At 36.2% G+C, this 14,426-nt stretch overlaps 1 long non-coding RNA gene across 1 annotated transcript; it reads left to right on the top strand.

Moving 5' to 3' along the window:
- Positions 1-717: 717 nt before the first annotated feature.
- LOC108292216 lies at positions 718-13,171 on the top strand. The gene is made up of 3 exons (XR_001820200.2): positions 718-729; positions 11,093-11,097; positions 13,077-13,171. It is a non-coding gene; the product is annotated as an uncharacterized LOC108292216 (long non-coding RNA).
- Positions 13,172-14,426: the final 1,255 nt, after the last annotated feature.

The raw sequence follows: 14,426 nt of genomic DNA, 5'->3' as shown, positions 1-14,426 counted from the left end.
GCCTACTCACAACGGCAGTCCAAATCTAGGGATGATGTCTTTCAAAAGAGCACGAATCCCTTTACTCGTCTTCTCAGTCCATGTTGGGTAGGCTTCTACCCACCTGGAGTAAGTACATACAAGAACCAGCAGATATTGGTTACCTCTGCACTTAGGCATCTTGGTGAAATCTGCTTGCAAGTCTTTAAAAGGAGCACTCCCATAAGCCTGGATTCCTGGTGGGGCTGTAGGTCCTTGTTTGGTATTGTGCTGTCTGCATGTTATACACCATTGTGTCACTGTTTTTGCTAGTGCAGATAAATGGGAGATGCAAAAATATCAGCCTAACAATTTTTTTTAGGGTTTCTTGACCAAGGTGGGAGGTTTTATGGACAGCTAAGATCACTGCAGGTCCTAACAGCTGTGGCACTGCTACCCACCTGTCTGGCAGGCATAGTCATCCTCCCTTTATTTCCTTTTCACCTTCAGTTTGGAGAAAAAAATTTTTTCCCTTTGAGTAAACTGGCACCAAGTCTGGGACCTGGGGCAGTAGTGGGGCCGTGACTGGTCAGGGAACCAAAAATATAGCAGGAGAAGTGGGGAACAAACCTCAAGAACACTGAACTGAGGAAGGAAGTGGCTTTTTATTTGGCTGGGAGCTGTGAGGGGCTACAGTCTCATTCACCGAGCTCCCTGAGCTGCAACTTCTCTCCCCTTTTATAGGCTTACAACTCTAAAGGGGAAACTGCGGTGGAACTATGTCATTGTCCATTTGCTGGATGTCTGACCTTACAATCTTTTGGCTTTATTGATTTGCTAATTCATATGCAGCACGGGTGGGACCAGCAAGGGAGGGGTGCTTACAGAGACAAGACAAAAGCAACAAGCTGTTTGTTGGCAGAGGTGTTTCCAGGAGGGAGCCTGGTCCATGGAGTTGTGTGAGTGTGATCCAGTGCTGGGGTCCAGCTGGCAGAGATAGCATTCATTTGCAGCTCTTTCAAGGTTAACAAATAGGAGAGATGCCGGGAACTAACGAGGAAGTCATTTTCCCAGGGTATTTTATTTCATTTTATTTTTCCTTCTTCACCCTGCTTCCCATCTGGAAGGTGGGGGAAGAGGTGAAATTGAAGGAGGTGAGGGAATCTGCCCTCTCAATAATATCTTTCTGACCTTTTTTTGTTACTCCTCTGCTCAGGCACAGGTCTACTTGCTGTTCTTCAAATTACCAATCAATGTCCTGCTCAGGATTTTGCCCTCATGAACCTTCTGGCTTGGAAGGCCATCCAATATGTGTGAGGCTCACTTCACCACCAACTTCAAGCTTCTAGTCATAGTCATATGCTAAATCATAGTGTTTTCCTCAACTACCTTATAATTCAGAACTGCCATTTCCAGTCCCCACATCAAGCATCACCATCTGACAAACACTGGATTTTACTTGTTTATTATGTATCTACACTCATTAGAGTGTAAACTCCATGAGAACAGTGACTTTTGTCTGTTTTGTTCACTTCTGCTATCCTCAGCATATAGAAGAGTGCCTGAAACATAGTAGGCATTCTAGAAATATTTGTTTGAATATGTGGAGGAATCCTACATGCTATGGGCTATATCTTCTTATAAGGTGATGAAACTAGAAGGGGTTGCCAACTCCCTCTAATAAAATCTACACTAGAGAGAGAGAAAAAAAGCACAGGCCCAAGAAATTAACATAAAAACATAAGATACCACTGAGGATGTTGTGTGTGTGTGTGTGTGTGTGTGTGTGTGTGTGTGTGTGTGTGTGGTATGGAATGAAAATTAGGGAGTGGTGGCACTCTCGGATAGCTGGATTGAAAGAGGGTGTATAGGTTTGGGGGATAGAGTTTAACTTGTGTTTTTGTCTGTACACTAAATTACCAAGATGATTGCCACTTGCTTCACTGCCACTGTGAAGCATAAATCAGAAGCAGTAGTTCAAATTGCTTGGTGCCCACAGGATAATATTGGGATAAGGCTAACCTCCAGCTGGAGCAAATGACTGGTGAAAACAGGTGAGTACAGACCAGGTACTGTTAAAAATTAAGTATTACAATATCTTTCATGCCTACTTTCCCAGGACTTGCGGATTACTATATGAGGAATTTGTCTCCTCCAATGATGCTGTTTTCAAAGACTTAAGGAAGAGTTCAGAGAATTGCTCCATAGTATGGAATTAAATTAATAATCAATAACAGTAAGATCTTTAGAAAGTCTCCAAACAACCATCAATTAAATAACATGCTTCTAAACATTCATCAATCAAAAAGGAAATCAAATGCATATTTAAAAATTTTTTGTCTGAATGAAAATGAAAAATGTCTCAGAGTTTGCAGAATGTCACTAAAACAGTGACATATAAATTAAAGGAAATTGATAATGCTAAAGGTTTACGTGTTATAGAAAAGAAGGAAGATTTCAAATCAATGACATTAGCTTTTTTCCTATGAATCTAAAAATGAAAGAGCAAATTAAAAACCAACTAGTCAGGAGAAAGACGATAACAAAGATCAAAGCAGAATTAATAAAATAGAAAACAGAAGAAATCAATAGACAAAATCAATGCCACCAAATGCTGATTCTTTGTGATCTATACTATTAATAAACCTCTATACAGATTACTCAGGGAAATAATTACCAATGTTGGGAATGAAAAAGGTGATAGTATTACAAGTATTAAAATAATAAGAAGAAAATATTGTGAAAAAAACATGATGTCAATAAATTCAATGACATATGAAAAAGACAGATTCCTTTAAAGACACAACCTGCCAAAGCTCATGCAAGACAAAATAGTTAACATGGTTATTTATGTATTAAGGAAATTGAAATTTTAGTTAAAATTATTCCCACAAATAAAACTCCAGGCTTCATGGTGAATTCTATTAACATTTAAGGAAAAATAACATTAATTCTATACCAACTCTTCCAAAAACAGTGAAAAGATGAAAATATTTTTTGATTTATTCTATGAGGCCAGCATTACCCTGATACTAAAATAAGACAAAGATAATGAATAAAAATAAAACAATGAACCAATATTCCTTATGAACAGTGGTCAGCAAACATTTTCCATAAAAGGTCCAACAAATATTTTAGGTTTTGCAGGCCATGTACAGTCATCATCATCTCTTTCCCCTCCCCATCCTCCGCCCCTCCCCATTGTCTTCCCATTCTCCTCTTCTTCCTCCTTCCCCCCTTCCTCCTCTTCCTCCTCCTCCTCCTTCTTCTTCTTATTCCTGTTCCTCCTCTTCCTCCCCTTCCTACTCTTCTCCCTCCTCTTCCCTCTTCCCCCTCCTCCTCCTATCCCTTCTCCTCTTCTCCCTCCTTCTCTTCCCTTCTCCTCCTCTTCTCTCCTCCCCTTCCCTCCTTCTCCTCCTCCTTCCTCTTATTCTCTTTCTCCCTCTCCCTCACCTTTTCCTTCTTTCTTCTTCGTTCTCCTTCTCCTCCTTTTCTTCTCTTCCTCTTGGTCTTTCTCCTTCTCTTTAATTCTCTTCTTTTTTAATACTTTAGTATGTAAAAACATTTTTAAGGTCATAAACCGTACAAAAATGAACCAAAAACTGAATTTAGCGTGTGGGTCATAGTGTCTTGACCCCTGCACATGAACATAGATATAAAAATTCTAAACAAAATTTAACAAATTGAATCTGACAAGATGCCAGAAAGAAAATCTATTATAACTAAGTGAGGTTTATTTCATACATACAGGTTGTTTAACATTGGAAAAATCAATAAATATAATTCAACATGTATATTAATTAAAACAATTCATGATGCTCTCAATAGATACAGAAAACACATTTGACAAAATTCAACATTTATTCCTGATAAAAACTGTCAGCAAACTAAAATCAGAATGGGACTTCCTAAACCTGATAAAGGGCATGAATGAAACCCTACACTTAAGGTTATTTTTATTTGTAAAAGATTGAATGCTTTTCCCTAAGGGAATGAAAAGAGATAAGGTCATCTGCTTTCATCATTTCTATTGAACATTGTACTAGAGGTTTTACCAATAAAGCATGCAAGAAAAAGAAACAAAAGGCATCTAGAATGGCAATAAAGAACTAAAATTGTCTTCATTTGAAGATAGCATAATTTTCTGTGTAGAAAATCCAATGGAATCTACAAAAAAACTAATAGAAATAATTAAAAGTTTAGAAAGTTTGCAGAATAATATATGAAAGTCAATTTTATATTATATACTAGCAATAAACAGTTGAAAATTTAATTTTAAAAATATCATAGTGAGATAAAAATATGTCCTGCTTAGAGATAAGTGTTATAAAATATATGAACAAACTTGTGTACTACAAAATACTGCTGAGGAAGATTTTAAAAGACATTTAGAAAGGGCGAGTCATCTCTTGTTCACAGGTTGAAAAACTTAATAATGTCAAAATGTAAATTCTTTTTAGGTTGATCTGTAGATTTAATGCACTTTCAATCAGAACCACCAAATTTCTTTCTAGAAATTAATAAACTGATTGTAAAAGTCATATGGAAATGTAAATGATCTAGGATAACCAAAACAGCCTTAAAAAAGAAAAAGAAAATTGAAGGGCTAACACTACCCTAAGACACATGTGTAATCAAACTCTCAAAGGTCAAGGACAAAGGGAGCAGCCTAAAAGCAGCAAGAGAAAATAAGCAAATAACATAAGAGAGATGCTATACACCTGGCAGCTGACATCTACATAAAAACCTTGCAGGCCAGGAGGGAGTGGGATGATATATTCAAAGTATTGAAGGGAAAAAACTTTTAACCAAGAATACATTATACATAAAAACTATTATTTAGAACTAAGGGAGAGATAAAAACTTGCCCAGGCAGACAAAAACTTGCACATTTCTGCAGAGCATAGGGGCTGGTCCTACCCAATCTGGAAGTCATAACAGCAACTTGACCCAGCCTCAGAGCTCATCTTAAGCTTCTGCCCAGGAAGTCAGGCAAATTTCAGTTATGCATTTCTATATCTCATAGGCTTTGTTTATGTCTGCCCGAAGTAGCAAATCTGTCTAAACACGGGGCCCAGTGCCCTGTCCAGTGGAAGAACACAAACAGCAGTACTGCCTGGACGGAAAATACAGACTACAAACCTGCCTGGTCAGAGATGATAGCAATGCCTAGCCCTCAGTTCCCTTTAACTGAAGTTCCTAGCAAGTAGTCACACAGAAAATGGAGCCCATTTAGCGACCCCATCTGATGTCAGAACAAAAGTACAACCCAATTAGAGAACTAACAGCAAGCTCTCCCTGCCTGTGGTCATTACCAGTTGCCCATTCAGAATCCCAAGCTAGACTAAAGAGTGAAATTTTTTTCACACCAAAGACCACCTATAATGTCCAAAGGAACTGGCTGCTTTTTCAAATGTATATAATACAAACACACAAGGGTTAGGAAGTATCAAGGTATTATGAACACCATGAAAAGAAACTAATTAAGCTCTGTGGAAATTTTCAGAATCAGAATAGAGTCACATGCATTAATTACTTTGAAAAATAGAGCTGAGAAGGCCATGAAAAGATGGTTCTCATGTATGAATGTGTAATAACAAGACTATCACAAAATATTCTGCAAAAATCAAAACCTTGCACAAAGGCCATCACAATCTTACACAAAAAATACTTCTGTGAGGACACCTGCCCAGTATAAATTCACTGTAAAAGTAAGCACATAGTCAAATTTAGAATATTCTCATACTGTAATGATGGTGTGTAAATCAATAATATTTTTATTATGGAAGTTAAAAGTCAAAACTGTTAACTACAACTACAATAATTTGTGAAGAGATATACATTATGAGAAGATGTAGAATATGACATCAAAAACATAAATTATGTGTGTGGAGGTGAAAGTGTAGAGTTTTTGCATGCAATAAAAATTAAGTTGTTATCAACTTCAAATAGTCTGTTTAACGTATATGTTTATGTAAGCCACATGGTAACCACAAAACAGGAACCTATGGTAAATACACGAAAGAGAAAAAGAATGGAATCAAAGTCTATTATTACAGAAAATCATCAAACCACAAAGGAAGACAGCAAGAGTGAAAGAAAAGAACAAAAGATCTACAAAACAACCAGAAACCAATGAACAAAATTGTAATAGAAAGTCCTTATCCATCAATAATTACTAGAATGTAAAAAGATTAAATTTGTGATAAAAAATGTAGTGTCTGAATGGATAAGAAACAACAAGACTACATGCTGCCTACAAACGATTGACTTCACTTTTAAGGACACACATGGACAGAAAGGAAATGAGGAGGAGAGGCATTTCATGCAAATGGAAAACAAAAAAACGGGGGTAGTTACACTTATATCAGACAAAATAGACTTTAAATAAAAAACTGTAAAAAGAGACAAAAAATTATTATATAATGATAAAAATGTCAGTACATCAAGAAGAAATAAAAAATAATAAATTTATACCCAACATAAAAGCACCTGAATAAATGAAGTAAAATTAATAGATCTGAAAGCAGAGCTAGGCTGCAATACAATACTAGTAGGGAACGTTACATCTCCACTTTCTGCAATGGACAGATTATCCAGACAGAAATAAGAAAACGCTGAATTTGAACCACATGTTCAGAACATATGGGCCTAACACGCATATATAGAACATTCCATCCAGCAGCAACAGAATACACATTCTTCTCAAATGCACATGGAACATTTCCAGGATAGATCATACCTTAGATCATGAAACAAGTCTTAACAAATTTAGGATTTGAATCATAACTTTTTTGCTGTATCTTTTCTGACCACAATTATACAAATAATATCTAGTATCATTTCTGACTGTAGTATAAAACTAGAAATCAATAGCAGGAGAAATCTTGAAAAAGTAACAAACATGTGGAAATGAAACAACATGTTCCTGAACAAAGCCGATCATCAACAATGAAAGAGAAATTAAAACATGTCTTGAGACAAAAATGAAAACACAATATACAGTACTTATAGGTTGCAGCAAAAGCAGTTCTAACAGGAAAATTTGTAGGACTAAATGGTTACATCAAGAAACAAAAGAAAGCTCTCAAATAAATAATGTTACACATCAAGGAACTAGAAAAAGAAGTACAAATTGAGTCTAATGTTAGTAGAAGAAAGAAAATCAACATCAGAGCAGAAATAACAGGAATAGAGACTAGAAAAATGATTAAAAGAATAATAAAACTAAAAGCTAAGTTTTTAAAAAGATAAAATCAACAAATCTTTAGCTAGACTAAGGAAAAGAAGAGTCAAATAAGCAAAATCAAAAAGTAAACAGGAGATATTAAATTGATAACCACAGAAACACAAAGAATAAAATACTATGAACAATTTTATGCCAAACTGTTTAATAACATACAGAAATGTATACATTCCTAAAATGTATAACCTACCAAGACAGAATCATGAAGAAACAGAATATCTGCAAAGACCAATTATGAATAAGGAGATGGAATCACTAATGTAAAAGTCTCCAATTAAAGAAAATTCCAGCACTGAATAGCTTCATAGTTGAATTCTACCAAACACTTAAGGAATAACTCATGTTAATCCTTCTCAAACTCTTCCAAAAAATAAAAGAGGAGGAAATACTTTCAATCTCATTTTATAAGGCCAGAATTACCCTGATTCTACAGCCAGATAAGGATGCTACAAGAAAATAAAATTATAGCCCAATATCCCTGATAAATATAGATGCGAAAATCCTCAACAAAACACTAGTGAACCATATTCAATAGCACTATGAAACAATAATTCATTATGATCAAGTAGAATTTATCCCTGGAATGAAAGAATATTTTAACATATGCAAATTACTAAATGAGGTACACCACACACTACAGAATAATGGACAAAACCCATATTATCATCTTAATAGACACAGAAAAAGCATCTGATAAAATTTAACATCCATACATGGTATGAGCTCTCAACCAACAAAGTAGGTATCGGAGTGATGTACCTCAAAACAATAAAGACCGTAATTGAAAAGTCCACAGATAATATTACCTCAACAGTGAAAAATGGAAAGCTTTGTCTCTAACATCAGGAACAACACAAGAAAGCCCACTATCACCACATCTATTGAGCATACAAATCAGGCAAGAAAGAGAAATAAAAGGTATTCAAATAGAAAATAAGTAAAACTGTTTTTCCATCCTACAACTTTACAAAATTCATTTATTGTTTCTAACAATTTTTCAGTGGAGTGTTTGGGGGATTTCTGTATGCAAGATTATGTTGTCACACATAATCATATGTAATTAACATTTATTGAAAACTACAAAATGCTTATGAAGAAAACACAGATAAATTAATAGATCTGAAGTAAAATTAATAGATCTGAAAGTAGAGCTAGGCTGCAATACAATGCTAGTAGGAAACTTAACTCCACTTTCGGCAATGGACAGATTATCCAGACAGAAATAAGAAAACACTGGATTTGAACCACGCCTTCAGAACATATGGGCCTAACACACATATACAGAACATTCCATGAGAAGTTTTCAGTTTGAGAAAGATATCTCACATTAATAAATTGGAAGAATTAATATTGTTAAAATGTCCATACTACACAAAGTAATCTACAGATTAAATGTAATCTCTATTCAAATGGTCTTTTTCACAAAAAAGAAACAAAACCCTTACAATTTATATAAATCTATAAAAGAGTTTGAATAGCCTAAACAATGTTAAATATAAAGGACAAAGCTGCAGGAACTGCACTATCTGACTACAAAATGTATTTCAAAGCCATAGTAATCAAAACATTTGATACTGTCCAAAACAAAAATAAAACAAAACAAAGCAATAAAACAGACACATCAACCAGTTGAACAGAACAGAGAACTTTGAAATAAACCCATGCATACATTATGCTCTGTTAATTTTTGACAAAGATGTTAGGAATACACAATGGAAAACTGACAGTGTCTTCATTCACACACAGAAGAATTAAATTAGACCCTTACTTTACACCACACACAAAAATAAACTTAAAATGGTTAAATACTTTAATGTAAGATCTAAAACTATAAAGTTACTGGAAGAAAACATAGGGAAACATCTTCATAACATTGTTCTGGGTAATGATTTTTTGGATTTAATCCTGAGAGACAATAAAAGCAAAAATAGACAAACGGGGTCATGTCAAACTAGAAATCTGCACAGCAAAGAAACAATGAACAGGGTGAAGAGAAAACCTATGGACTGGGAGGAAATATTTGTAAACCATATATCTGATAAGTTATATATCTTTATATATACATATTTTGGATATCCTTATATATCTAAAATATATAAGGAGCTCAAATAACTCAATAGAAAAAAAATCCCAAATAACCCAATTAAAAAGGGGCAAAATGCCTAAATAGGAATTTCTCTAAAGAGCATGTACATATGGCCAACAAGTATATAAAAAAGGATCAACACCTCTAATCATTGGGCAAACAAAAATTACAACCACATGAGATATTATCTCACAATTGTTATGATGACTATTATCAAAAAGAAAAAAGATGATAAGTGTTGGCAAGGTTAGGCAGAAAAGGATCTGGAGATATGAAGAATAGCTGGAATTTCTCAAAAAAGCAAAAATAGAATTACAATATGATCTAGCGATCCCTCTTCTAGCTATATATACAAAGGAAATGAAATCAGTATGTTGAAGAGTTATCTGCCCTCTTATATTCAGTGCAAAATTATTCACAATAACTAAGATGGAAGCAACCTTACTGCTGGTCAACATATAAACGAATAAAGAAATTGTGGGATAGGATACTATTCAGCCTTAAAAAAAGAGAAGAGAAATTTTCATTTGAGACAACATGAAGAAATCTAAAAGACATTATGCTAAGTAAGCCAGTTGCAAAGAGGCAAATTCTGTGTGATCTCACTCATAGATTAAATCTGAAATAAGCTGAACTCATAGAAGTAGAGAGTAGAATGATAGTTACCAGAGGATAGGGGTGGTAGAAATTAGTTTTCGAGATCTATTGCACAGCATAGTGACTACAGTTAATAATAATGTATTGCATATTTCAAAATTTCTAATAGGAATTTTCAAATGTTTTTCCATTTGTGTCATCTCTAATTTTTTTGAGCAGCGTTTTGTAGTTCTCCTTGTAGAGATCTTTTACATCTCTGGTTAGCTGTATTTTCAAGTATTTTATTTTATTTTTGGCACTTGTGAATGGGATTGCATTCCTGATTTGCCTGTCAGCTTGACTACTGTTGTTGTATAGAAATGCTAGTGATTTTTGCACATTGATATTGTACCCTGAGATTTTGCTGAACTTGTTTATCAGCTGAAGGAGCTTTTCCTAGATAGAGGACCATGTTATCTGCAAACAGGGATAGTTTGACTTCCTCTCTTTCCATTTGGACGACATTTATTTTTTTTCTCTTGCCTGATTGCTCTGGCCAGGACTTCCAATACTATATTGAATAGGAGTGGTAAAAGAGGGCATCCTTGTCTTGTGCAGGTTTTCAAGTAGAACATGCCCAACATTTGTTCATTCAGTATGATGTTGGTTGTGGGTTTGTCATAGATGGCTCTTATTATCTTGAGGTATGTTCCTTAGATACCTAGTTTATTGAGAGTTTTTAACAAAAAGGAGTGTTAAATTTTATCAGAAGCCTTTTCTACATTACTGAGATAATCATGTTGTTTTTGTCTTTAGTTCTGTTTATATGATGAATCATATTTGTTGATTTTTGTAAGTTGAACTAAACTTTTAGCTGAGTTCAGGTCCTGAATACCTTTGTTTGTTTTCTGCATTGATGATCTGCCTAATACTGTCAGTGGAAGAGTGGTAAAGTCTCCCACTGTTATTGTCTGCAACTCTTTGAAGGTAATAAGAACTTGTTTTATGAATCTAAGTGCTCTTGTGTTGGATGCATCTATATATTTAGGATGGTTGGATATTCTTGTTGAATTGAATCTTTTGCCCTTATGTAATGCCCTTCTTTGTTTTTTTTTTTTTCTTTGTTAGTTTAAAGTCTGTTTTGTCTGAAATTAGGATTGCAACCCATGATTTTTTTTCTGTTTTCCATTTGCTTGGTAGATTTTTCTTTATTCCTTCCTTTTGAGCCCATGTGTGTCATTGCATGTGAGACAGATCTCTTAAAGACAGCATACCAATTGCCTTGGTTCTTTATCCAGCTCTACATCCTGTACCTACCTGTTAATTGGGTCATGTAGCCTGTTTACATTCAAAGTAAGTATTGCTATATGCAGATTTGATCCTGTCATCATGATATTAGCTGGTTATTTTGCAGATTTGTTTAGGTGGTTGCTTTATAGTGTTCTTAGTCTCTGTATTTTAGTGTGTGTGTGTGTGTGTGTGTGTGTGTGTGTGTGTGTGTGTGTTTAATAGTGGCTGGTAATCGTCTTTCCTTTCCATATTTAGTGCTTTCTTCAGGAGCTCTTGTAAAGAAATTCTCCTTTCTTCAGGAGCTCTTGTAAAGTGGTAACAAATTTTCACGGCATTTCTTGTCTGAAAATGATCTTATTTCTCCTTTGCTTATGAACCTTAGTTTGGCTGGATATAAAATTTTGGGTTGGAGTTTTTTTAAATTTAAGAATGTTGAATATTAGCTCCTAATCTCTTCTGACTTGTAGAAGGGATCTTCTCCCAATCTCTTCTGATCCTTTCTGCTGATGGATCAGCTATTAGTCTGATGGGCTTCCCTTTATAGGTGATCTGCCCTTTCTGTCTAGCTGCCTTTAACATTTTTTCTTTCATTTCAATCTTAGAGAATCCAATGACTATCAGTTTTGGGGATTATCTTCTTGGGGAGTATCTTACTGGGGTCCTCTGCATTTTTTGAATTTAAATGTTGTCTTCTTTAGCTAGGTTGGGGACGTTCTCATGGATGATATCCAGCAATTTGTTTTCCAAGTTGCTTATAATCTCCCCATCTCTTTCAGAAACATGAATGAGTCATACATTTGGTCTTTTTACATAACCATGTTTCTCCCCATCTCTTTCAGGAACATAAATGAGTCATAGATTTGGTCTTTTTATATAACCATGTTTCTTAGAGGTTTGTTCGTTACCTTTCATTCTTCTTTCTCTATTCTTGTCTGACTGTCTTATTTCAGAAAGCCAGTCTTTAAGCTCTGAGATTTTTTTCCTCTGGTTGGTCTTTTCTGCTATTAATACTTGTGAACTCATTACAAAGTTCTTCTAGTGTGGTTTTCAGCTTTATAATGGCAGTTACATTCTTTTTATACTGGCTATTTTGTCTGTTAGCACCAGTATCATTTTATTATGCTTCTTAGTTTTCTTGGATTGAGTTTCATCATCTCTTGCATCTCAATGATCTTTCCTTCTGTTCATATTCTGAATCCTACTTCTGTTATTTTTGCCATCTCTGACCAGTTCAGAACACTTGGTGGAGAGGTAGTGCAGTCATTTGGAGGAAAGAAGGCCCTCTGGGTATTTTAATTGTTAGAGTTCTTGCGCAGGTTCTTTTATTTATCTTTGTGTGGTGGTAGTTCTTCAATCTTTGAAGTTCTGACCTTTGCTTGGGTTTCTTTTTTCTGTTAACCTGTTTGATGACCTTGAGGGTTTGATTGTGGCATAAAGTAGATTCAGCTGACTTGCTTCATTTATGGAATATTTTAGGGGGCAACACTCAGCTCCCAACTCCTGGAGTGTGTGCTCTAATTCTAGGGGTTTGTATCAGGCCCTGGCCTCATCCTCTGGCTCTTCAAGGTAAGGAATCTATTGTGCTGTGAAGGGCTGAGGTGCTTCTGGATTGATGTTCACTGCATTCATATGGGTGTGTCTTACTCCATTCTCACACTGCTATGAAAAAATACCCAAGACTGGGTAATTTATAAAGGAAAGATTCAAAGTTTAATTGACTCAAAGTTCTGCATGGCTGGGGAGGCCCCAGGAAACTCACAATCATGGTGGAAGGCAAAGAAGAAGCAGGCACCTTTTTCACAGGGCGGCAGGATGAAGTGAGTACAAGCAGGGAAAATGCCAGATGCCTATATGAAACCAACACATTTTGTGAGACTCACTTCTTAGCCCAAGAACAGCTTGGAGAAAACCACCCCCAAGATTCAATTACCTCCACCTAGTCCCGCCCTTCACACATGGAGATTCTAGAGATTACAGTTCAAGGTGAAATTTTGGTGGGGACACAGAGCCAAACCATATCATTCTATCCCTGGTCCCTCCAAAATCTCCAGTCCTTATATTTCAAAACACAACCATGTCCTTCCAGTAGTCTCCCAAAGTTTTAACTTATCCCAGCATTACTGCAAAAGTCCAAGCTCAAAGTCTTATCTGATACAATGTAAGTTCCTTCCATGTATGAGCCTGTAAAATCAAAAGTAAGTTAGTTGCTTTTTAGATACAAAGGAGGTACAGGCATTGGGTAAATACAGCCATTCCAAATGGGAGAAATAGGCCAAACAAAAGGGCTACAAGCCCCATGCAAGTCCAAAATCCAATAGGGCAGTCATTAAACCCTAAAGTTCCAAAATGATTTCCTTTGACTCCATGTCTGACATCCAAGTCATGCTGATGCAAGAGGTGGGCTCCCATGGCCTTGAAAAGCTTTACCTCGGTGGCTTTACGGGGTATAGCTCCCCTCCTGGCTGCTTTCATGGGCTGGCATTGAGTGTCTGTGGCTTTTCCAGGTGCACAATGCAGGTTGTTGGTGGATCTACCATTCTGCAATCTGAAGGTTGGTGACCCTATTCTCATAGCTCCACTAGGCAGTGCCCAGTGGGGACTCTTGTGTGGTAGCTCCAGCTCCGCATTTTTTTCAGCACTTCCCTGTAAGAGGTTCTCCACGTGGCTTCCATCCCTGAAGCAAACTTTGCTTGGACACCAGGCATTTCATACTCCTCTGAAATTTAGGTGGAGGTTCCCAAACCTCAATGCTTGACTTCTGTGTACTCACAGGACCAACAACACATGGAAGGTGCCAAGGCTTGAGGTTTACACCCTTGAAACAATGATATGAGATGTATACTGTCCCCTTTTAGCCATGGCTGGAGTAACTGGGAAGTAGGGCACCAAATCCTGAGGCTGCACACAGCAGAGGGGCCCTGGACCCAGCCCATGAAACCATTTTTCCCTCCAAAGCCTCTGGGCCTGTGATGAGAAGGACTGCCAGGAAAGTCTCTGACATGCCCTGGAGACATTTTCCCATTGTTTTGGCAATTAAGATTCAGCCCTTCGTTACTTACGCAAATTTCTGCAGCTGGCTTAAATTTCGTCTCAGAAAATGTTTTTTTTTTTTTTTTTCTGCCATATCATCAGGTTGCAAATTTTCAAAACTTTTATGCTCTGTCACCTCTTGAATGCTTTGCTGCTTAGAAATTTCTTCTGCCAGACACCCTAAATCATCTCTTTCAAGTTCAAAGTTCCACTGGTCTCTCAGGCAGGGGCAAAATGCCA

Source organism: Cebus imitator, unplaced genomic scaffold (genome assembly GCF_001604975.1).
Source record: "Cebus imitator isolate Cc_AM_T3 unplaced genomic scaffold, Cebus_imitator-1.0 Scaffold480, whole genome shotgun sequence".
NCBI classification, from domain to species: Eukaryota; Metazoa; Chordata; class Mammalia; order Primates; family Cebidae; genus Cebus; species Cebus imitator.
Note: the sequence above shows the minus strand (reverse complement) of the source record. Positions and strands in the feature narration are given on the sequence as shown.